The sequence below is a fragment of the Zalophus californianus genome, chromosome 8 (assembly GCF_009762305.2).
Source record: "Zalophus californianus isolate mZalCal1 chromosome 8, mZalCal1.pri.v2, whole genome shotgun sequence".
In the NCBI taxonomy this organism is placed as follows: Eukaryota; Metazoa; Chordata; class Mammalia; order Carnivora; family Otariidae; genus Zalophus; species Zalophus californianus.
In genome coordinates, this window is record NC_045602.1 from 19,996,576 (window position 1) to 20,005,447 (window position 8,872).

Below are 8,872 nucleotides of genomic sequence, written 5' to 3' on the forward strand. Positions count from 1 at the left end.
CAAGCCTAAGTTGAGTTGAGACTGAGTTGAGGCTGACAGACACTAGAAATAAGAGTGAATTGGAAGTTAGCCAGCCCTTGCATGTACTGTAGTCTCTCTGAATCATCTGGGTGGCCTGGAAAATCTCAAGCCTGAAATGGGATTAGGGTAATATTGGAATGTTGGTGCCTTCAAGTGCCTGGTAGAAGCAATAAAAATTTTCTTTGGATGGGGCACCTGGGTGGCGCAGTCGGGTGAGCGTCTCTTAGTTTCAGCTCAGGTCGTGATCTCAAGGTCATGAGATTAAGCCCTGCATGAGGCTCTGTGTTCAGCACAGAGTCTGCTTGAGATTCTCTCTCTCTCTCTCCCCCCTGCCCTTCCTGCTCATGCTCTCTCTCTCTCTTTTTAAAATGAAATAAATCTTTAAAAAAATTCTCCTTGGAGAAATAGAATATCATAGTAGGTCTAAAATTATTTTTAATTAAAAATATAATTATCAGGACATAGGAAAAAAATAACCAGGTATACAAGATGATAAAACCCTATGAACAAGAAAAATAAATCAGACTGCAGAAATAGACCCTCAGGGATTCCAAATACAGACTGTAAAGCAATTATGCTTACCAAGTTCAAGTAGATACAAGTGAAGTATGAATATTTTAGCAGAAAACTCTAACATATAAGAAAATGACATAGACTTGAAAAAGAACCAAATAGAAACTCAAATAGTAAAAAAAAAAAAAATCAAGTAACCTAAATTAAATCAGTGGATGCATTTAAGAACAAATTAGACACAATTAAGAAAGAATTCTGACAAAGATCAGATGAAACCTTTCAGAATGAAGCATAAAGAGAAAAAAAGAATGAAAAAAGAGAATACAATGAACATTCAGCTGGAGAACTTAAAAAAGAAGTAAAAGAGAATGGAACAGAAGCAACATTTAAGGAGATAACAGCTGGAATTTTTCGGCTGTAGACATCAACCCACAGAAGCCCAATAAATTGCAAGGAGCATCATAGAAAGCAAGCCACCACAGACGCACCATAGGGAAGCGAAGAAAACCATAGGCCATGACAAAATATCAAGAGCCACCAGAGGAAAAAGGACAGTTTACCTTCAAAGAAGCAATGGTTAGACCGACTGCTGAATTCTCAGCAGCGGTTATAGAAGCCAAAAGATTAAGGAATGATATCTTTAATGTGCTGAAGTAAACAGCTGCTAACCTAGAATTACACACCAGGTGAAAACATCACTAAAACATAGCTTCAACTCAGTAATTAAATCTTTTCCCCGTGGCACCTGCCGCCGATACAAGTCTGTGTATAGAGCTTTTCTCTTTCTCACTCTCCTGCTCTGCAACCTCTAAACTATGTGCTTGTTGTTAGTAACTCTGCAAGGAGCCAGGGTAGAGATGAGCACAGGGCTGGGGCGAAGGCAGGACGAAGAGTAACAAAGTTTACTTCACTGACACTTTTGAGAGATGGCTTTGCAAACTGGAGAGCTTGTCAATGTCTGAGGTTGGCTCGCTCATGGGCAATTTCTAGAATTCTTCATGAATCCCCATTGGGTTGCCCATATTTTTCTTACTGATTTGTAAGTCCTTCCTTCCTTCCTTCCTTCCTTCCTTCCTTCCTTCCTTCCTTCCTTCCTTCCTTCCTTCCTTCTTCCTTCCTTCCTTCCTTCCTTCCTTCCTTCCTCCCTCCCTCCCTTCCTTCCTTGTCTCTTTTCAATAACATGTGGTACCAATATGATTCCCCACTCCGTGGCTTACCTTTCCATTCTCTTAATGGTGTCTTTTGATAAACAGAAGTTATTAATTTTAACATAGCTTAATTTATCATTTTTTTCCTTATGCTTAGTGTTTTTTTTTTTTGTTTTGTTTGATTGTTTATTTTGTTTTTTGTTTTCCCTTTTGAGAAGTTCCCCTTGGTCACTTTTTAATAGCACATGCCAAGCCTTTTTCCTCAGTCATTTAAAATCTAAATTTAACTGTGTAATCCTGAACAGGATTTGGTACTCTAACGGCCATCCTCTATCTCTTCCCTACTTACAAACCAGAATAGATGGGAGAAGGATTAAGGGAAATGTATCCTCTAAAAACACGGGATGTTGGGACAAAGGCACCCCATATTTGACTCCTTGAATCCTGGACTACAGCTTGGATGTGTGTAAATTCTAAAAGCTTCCTCAGATGATTCAGTTATATGTCGATAAGGACTACGAAGGGAAAAAACAACCCTCATGTGCCTGGAATGTCATGGAAGGAAGGAGAGAATTTCAAGTAGGGGTTGCGAAACAGTGTCAGATGCAGCAGACGATCCAGACAATATGAAGATTAAGAAGGGGACAGACTTCCACCTCTAAGGTGAGTAAGTTCTGGGGATCTAATGGATAGTGTGGGGACTCTAATGAACAGTACTATACTATATACCTGCAGGTGAAGACAGTCAATCTTATGTTCTCACCACACACACACACCAAAGGTAATTACGTGAGGGGCTGGAGGTGTTAACTAATCTTATTGTGGTAATCATTTTGCATTATTTACATGGATCAAATCATCACATTGTACCTTGAACTTATATATGTTATATGTCAATAAGGTCTCAGTAAAACTGGGAACAAAAATCATGCAAGGCATACGTGAGAACCAAGAAAGCTATGGGCAGCAAGGAACAAAGACACCAAGGACAGCAAGCAACTCCATCAGATGCTGATATTGCAGGCATATATACAAGAATGAGAATTCTAAAAATGCATGTTGATTCTTTGTAGCATTTGCAGAAATAAACTAATTATCTAGTTTTTTAAAGATTAAGAAAAGTGTTGGATTTGGCTTAAATCTTCAGTCATTAGTAAAAGAACACGTTTAGTCCAGAGGTGGGGTTTAGAGTATGGGCTACATAACATTAAGGGTGAGGAGTAGGCAGTCGGAAAGCAGAAAAAAAAAAAAAAAGAGGGTATCTATCAGATCTTTACGGAGAGAAGATGGTAATAAAAACAGTTTTGCAGAGTCAAACAAAAGGCATATTTCAGTTTTAAGATTTGAGATTGAAGAACAGACAATCCTTGAATCTCAGAGTTGAGAGGAACCTTGAAGATTATTTTGTCTAATTCCATCTGACACTTAAATTTCCTTTACAAAGTCCTGTCATTCTGTTTATTCTTCAGCTCCTCTGCGGGTGAGGTCCACCATCTGCCACCACCCTCCAGAGCTGCCTGTTTGTCTTCGCTTTGGCTTTGAGCAAAGGCTCTTCCTTATCATGAGCTCAGAACTTCTTTCTGCAAATTGTACTGATTGCCGTGTTTGAAACAGGAGGACAGGTGTCAGCTGTGAGGGAATGTCATCTTACCAATACATTTCTTTAATGGCTTTCCAAAGGAAATGGTAGGGGGGGAAAAAAGTCTGGCTTGAATTACTTGGCGGGCAGGGGGAAACACCAGATCAGATTTAAACAAATAGGACAGATTAAGAAATAGTTGTTCTGCAAGAATGACTTTCAGAAAGTCGGTCCTTTGTTTCAGTCTTTGTTAGGCAAATATATAACCTCCCAATTTAGTTGTGTGGTATTTAGTCTGGCCACCACAAGTCAGAAATTTGAGGGGATCTGTATCATTTACGAATGACGTTGGCCCAAAGCAACAGAATACCCAACTAAAAGTGCTCACACCACCTGACCCATAATATGCCCCTTACCGAAACGTGTGGAAGCAGGTGATGCCTGGGATGCTCAGCTTCTGGACATCTGAGCACGAGTTGGCTGTTCTCGTGGCCTTCCCCTTCCGGCCAGCAGGTGGCACGGCTGCTCTAAACACTACGCTCTCGGCTTGCCCAGTCCTCAGCAGACATGGAGGAGACTGGAGCTGACCGGGTTTCTCTTTCTCTTCTTTGAAGTTTCCCTGAGCAGGAAGAAACATTGAGGCTCCTAGCAGCCGTCTTGGGCCAGAACTTGACCACATGCCCCACACTGGACTGACAAAAGGGAAATGAGAATGGCACGCTTTGCTTAGACCTTGAAGCTGGGCACATCATTGCCCAGTCGAAATAGGGCTTTTATTTTATTTATGTACTTATTTATCATTATCATTATTATTTTAAGCCAAAAAGAAGTGGGGAGTAGCTGTTGGGTAGCCTACCAATAGCCCCTGCCAGAGGAGCTCAGGAGAAATTACACACGCTAAATCCCCTGGGCCCTGTGCCAAGGGCAGGACAATGCCTCTACAGAAACTAGTAAAATGTTTTTCTTCCTCTGATAATTATTAATTCTCTGCAGTGACTTAGAAAAATTCTCAGACTAAATTTCTTGCTATGAAGTGCTTGATGAGTATAGAAACGGACTGTAAAACTGTTTTTAAAAGTCACTCTGCTTCTAACCCAAACTTCTTACCCTAGAGCTTATCTTCCGACTACATGAGTTGTACGAATCACCTCCGATTTAAATATGATAGAAGAGCCTTACATGGTAAAGAATAAATCATTTTCAAATTAGACATTCCATCTAAAACTGACAGCAGCTGATTCCCAGCACTGTCTTTTATTTCTGACGTGCTTTTAGATGAGAGTAATCTTATATTTGCAGTAATTCTCAGGATAAAAATTTTCTTCTCAAAGCTTATTTTATGAAGGGTTTTTTTTTTTAGTTTTGAAGAATAAAGCAATTATTCTTTCTTTTTGAAATTGCCCCATTAAGTCCAGAAACATTCATTATTCTTTCTTTTTGAAATTGCATTTCAAGTCCAGAAACCTTGACTCTTTAATTTAAAATATTACTGTCAAATGATGGATGTAAACATCTATTTTCCATCCTTTCTTTGAGTCTGCCTTTCTTGTTCTGGGTAGATCCTCATTCCTATTGGATTTCCATTGCACACTCATTATCTCAGGCCACAGCTGCTTACAGACAGCTGTTCTCTTCACTGCCCTCCATGTGGCCACCCTTCTGCTGGTAACCATACTCCAGCTCTCATCTGTGGAAACCCCTGCCTCCCCCGTGCGGCTGCTTCCACTGGGGCTTCACGGTGCTTCAGACACAGAGCTTGCAACCTCTGGGCCGTCCACAGGTTGCAGTCCCCTGGCCAGACGGACTGACTGATTCACAGAAGCCTCGTTCAGAATCAGTGGGACTACTTTGCTGGGACTTCTGGGAGAGAGAGATTCTTTCTCCATCCTGCCAGATTTTCACCTTTAAAGTGAGGCCCAGAGTTGCTGTAGCCATCTTGATATCTTGAGTGGGAACCAGTCTCAGAATGGAGCTGAGAGAGAGAGACAGACAGACAGAAAGCTTCCCTGGTGATACGTTTCAGCCTTCAAACCAAGATAGCGCAGAGTACCAAGCTGTATCCCTGGACTGTTCATTTACATAACCTAGTAAGTTCCTATTTTGTTGAAGCCAGTGTTTGGATCAGATTTTTCTCTAGCTTGCTACCCAGGGGGTTCTAACTGATACATAGGTTCAGAATCTCTTATGACCAAGAAATAGTCTCAGACACTGAATGTGTCATAAAAATTAATATTGAGGGTGGCGCCTCGGGTGGCTCAGCTCAGTCAGTTAAGCATCAGACTTTTGGTTTCGGCTAAGGTTGTGATCTCAGGGTTATGAGGTCCAACCCCACTAAGGGCTTCATGCTCAGTGGGGAGTCTGCTTCTCTCCTTCCTCTCCCCCTGCTCTCTCTCTAAAATAAATAAAACAAATCTTAAAATACTTCATGGGGTATAAGTACACTTACAACTTCTTATGTCCAATATTTGTACTGTCTTTTCTTCAGACAGTAATGTTCCCCTGTCATGTAATTTAAAGAACTTAAATTAGTATTCTTGATATGATATACTTAATGAACTCTGATCATTATTATGGTAATATGCTCTGGGGACAGCCTCCTCGAGTCTGAGCATGTACACTTGTTTCCTTTTTGAATCTAAATTATTTCCCATTATCATGGGATAAAATAATCTTGAAGATACTTAGAAATATTGATAAATTATCGGTACACATAAGCCTATCACTGTAAAAGTGGCTGTCTCCTGCTGCGAGGCCCGAATTTCTCTGGCTATTTGTTTTGCTCAAACAGTGATATTCCGGGAAACAGACACAAGAGGCTGACCCACCAGTGTGACCACAATGTCTTGGCCGAGAGACATTTGTGCCTGGGGATGGTGGTCACTGTGAAGAAACTGTTCACTTCAGAAAAGCTTCATTCTTAAGTCAATGCCTCCCTCTAGCCTTCCCCACAGTGACCTGTGCACTCTGCACTCCAGGTGTCTGCATCCCTGTCAAAGGGTGAGAAACGTTTTGTCATTGGCAGGATGATTTCAAGACAAGGGGCCAGACAGTTTGTCTACCTGGACCATTCCCTAGAAACAGATCCAGTTCATTTTCCTGTGCAAACAAAACAGTAGGGCAGGGGCTCCTGGGTGGCTCAGTTGTTAAACATCTGCCTTCGACTCAGGTCGTGATCCCAGGGTCCTGGGATCGAGCCCCACATCAGGCTCCCTGCTCTGTGGGAAGCCTGCTTCTCCCTCTCCCACTCCCCCTGCTTGTGTTCCTGCTCTTGCTATCTCTCTCTGTCAAATAAATAAAATCTTAAAAAAACAAAAACAGTAGGGCAGATTCCATTGTTGGGTTTTTTTTTTAATTAAAAAAAATTTTTTTTCTGGGGCGCCTGGGTGGCTCAGTTGGTTGGGCGACTGACTGCCTTTGGCTCAGGTCATGATCCTGGAGTCCTGGGATCGAGTCCCGCATTGGGCTCCCTGCTCAGCGGGGCGTCTGCTTCTCCCTCTGACCCTTCCCCCTCTCATGCTCTCTCTATCTCATTCTCTCTCTCAAATAAATAAATAAATAAATAAAATATTTTAAAATTTTTTTCTTCTTTTTTTATGGTGGTAAAGGACACATTGTGCTAAAAGGTTATCTTCATAGTGAGCCCCTCTGTCATATATCACGCAGCTGTATTGGCGATACTACACCAAGAATGCCTATAGTTTATGTTAATAGGTAATTCTTTCACATGGCTCAAAATATTTGTGAACGCTTTCTTTCCCACTCCCTTCTTTCCCCCCATGCCCAGTTCTCCCCAGAGGCCATCCATCTGATGTTTTCTCTGGGCGATGTTATGTACATTTAAACAAATGCATGTAAATATCTTTCCCCTTTTACCTCAGCGATGGTATATGTCCTATTCTGCAAAGGCACAGATTTCTTTTTTCACTTAGGATATCTTTTTTTTTTAAAGATTTTATTTATTTGAGAGAGAGAGAGAGCACAAGCAGGGGGAGAAGCAGGCAGAGGGAGAAGCAGGCTCCCCATTGAGCAGGGAGCCCGATGCAGGACTTGATCCCAGGACCCTGGGATCATGACCTGAGCTGAAGGCAGATGCTTAACTGACTGAGCCACCCAGGCGCCCCTTCACTTGGGATATCTTAGCTCTACTTCCATTTTGGTACACAAGGAGCCTCCTCATTCTTTTTTATAGCCTGTTAGTATTCCATAATTTCAGAATACCGTAATTTCACCAGTGTCGTATTGGTGACATTTACATTCTGCACCACTACCCCAATCTTTGGCTCTTACAAACTGTGCCTACAGTGAAAAACCTTGCACATACATCAGTCTGCCCATGAATGATTGTATCTTTGAAAAAAATCTGTAGAAGTGAAGTGTTTTGGTTGAGGACAGTATCTGTATTTTTTCTCATTTTTAGAGGTTTTAATTATACCTGAAAAAGTAATACATACACATGGTAAACAAACAACAAAACCGAGCAATATGAAAGTATATGCAGTGAAAAATGAGTCTCCCCCACCCCACCCTTTGGCTTCCACTCCCTCCCCAGAGGTAGCCCCTGCTTGTGTATACACTTCTAGAGATTATAGGCATACACAAACTTATATATGTGAACCAGTATATGTCATTTGTCTTTGCTTGAAAGGAATATATAAGGAACACACACCATTCTGCACCTTGCTTTTTTCACTTTAATATATTTTATTGTATTTATTTTTAAAAGATTTTATTCATTTGAGAAGGAGAGACAGAGAAATCACGAGCAGGGGGAGCAGCAGAGGCAGAGGGAGAAAGAGGACCCCCACCGAGGAGGGAGCCCGACATGGGGCTTGATCCCAGGACCCTGAGATCTCGACTTGAGCTGAAGGCAGACGCTTAACCATCTGAGCCACCCAGGCGCCCCCACTTTATATATTTTGGAATTTATTGCTGGTATAGATCAATCTCATTCTCTTTAAAGGCAATATAGGATATCTTGTGAGGAGACTGATGGTAACTTTTTTCATTAAAAAATTAAGGTATAATTTATATATTGCAGTTTTTTTTTACCATTTTGAGTACACAGTTCTGCAAATTTTGACTAACACATACTGTCCTTTGTAATTTTGATAAATATTGCCCTGTAGCCTCCTGAGAAAGTTATATAGTCTCTATATATTTCTATATATATAGAAAGTTATGTACACATAAAGGTATGTGTAACCTGCTTTTCTACAAACTCACCAACTCAGATGTGTCATCAAACTTTTTGATCTTTACCAATGTGTAGGTGAAAATGGTACTGTACACTTAAAATTTTATTTCCCTCATTATGATGAAGCTAGGCATCTTTCCTTTTATTTTTATTTTATTTGCTTTTTGGGGGGATTTTTTTAAAAGTAATCTCTACATCCAACATGGGGCTTGAACTCACAACCCCAAAATCAATAATTGCACGCTCTACCGACTGAGCCAGCCAGGTGCCCTCGCATCTTTTTTATTTTGTAAGATATATTTAGATGTCCTTTCCTGGGAACTATCCATATTTTTTTTTTTGGCCCCTTTTTCTCTTGTGGGTTTGGTCATCTTCTTCATATTTAGCAGGGACTCTTGACATATTAGAAAATTAGCC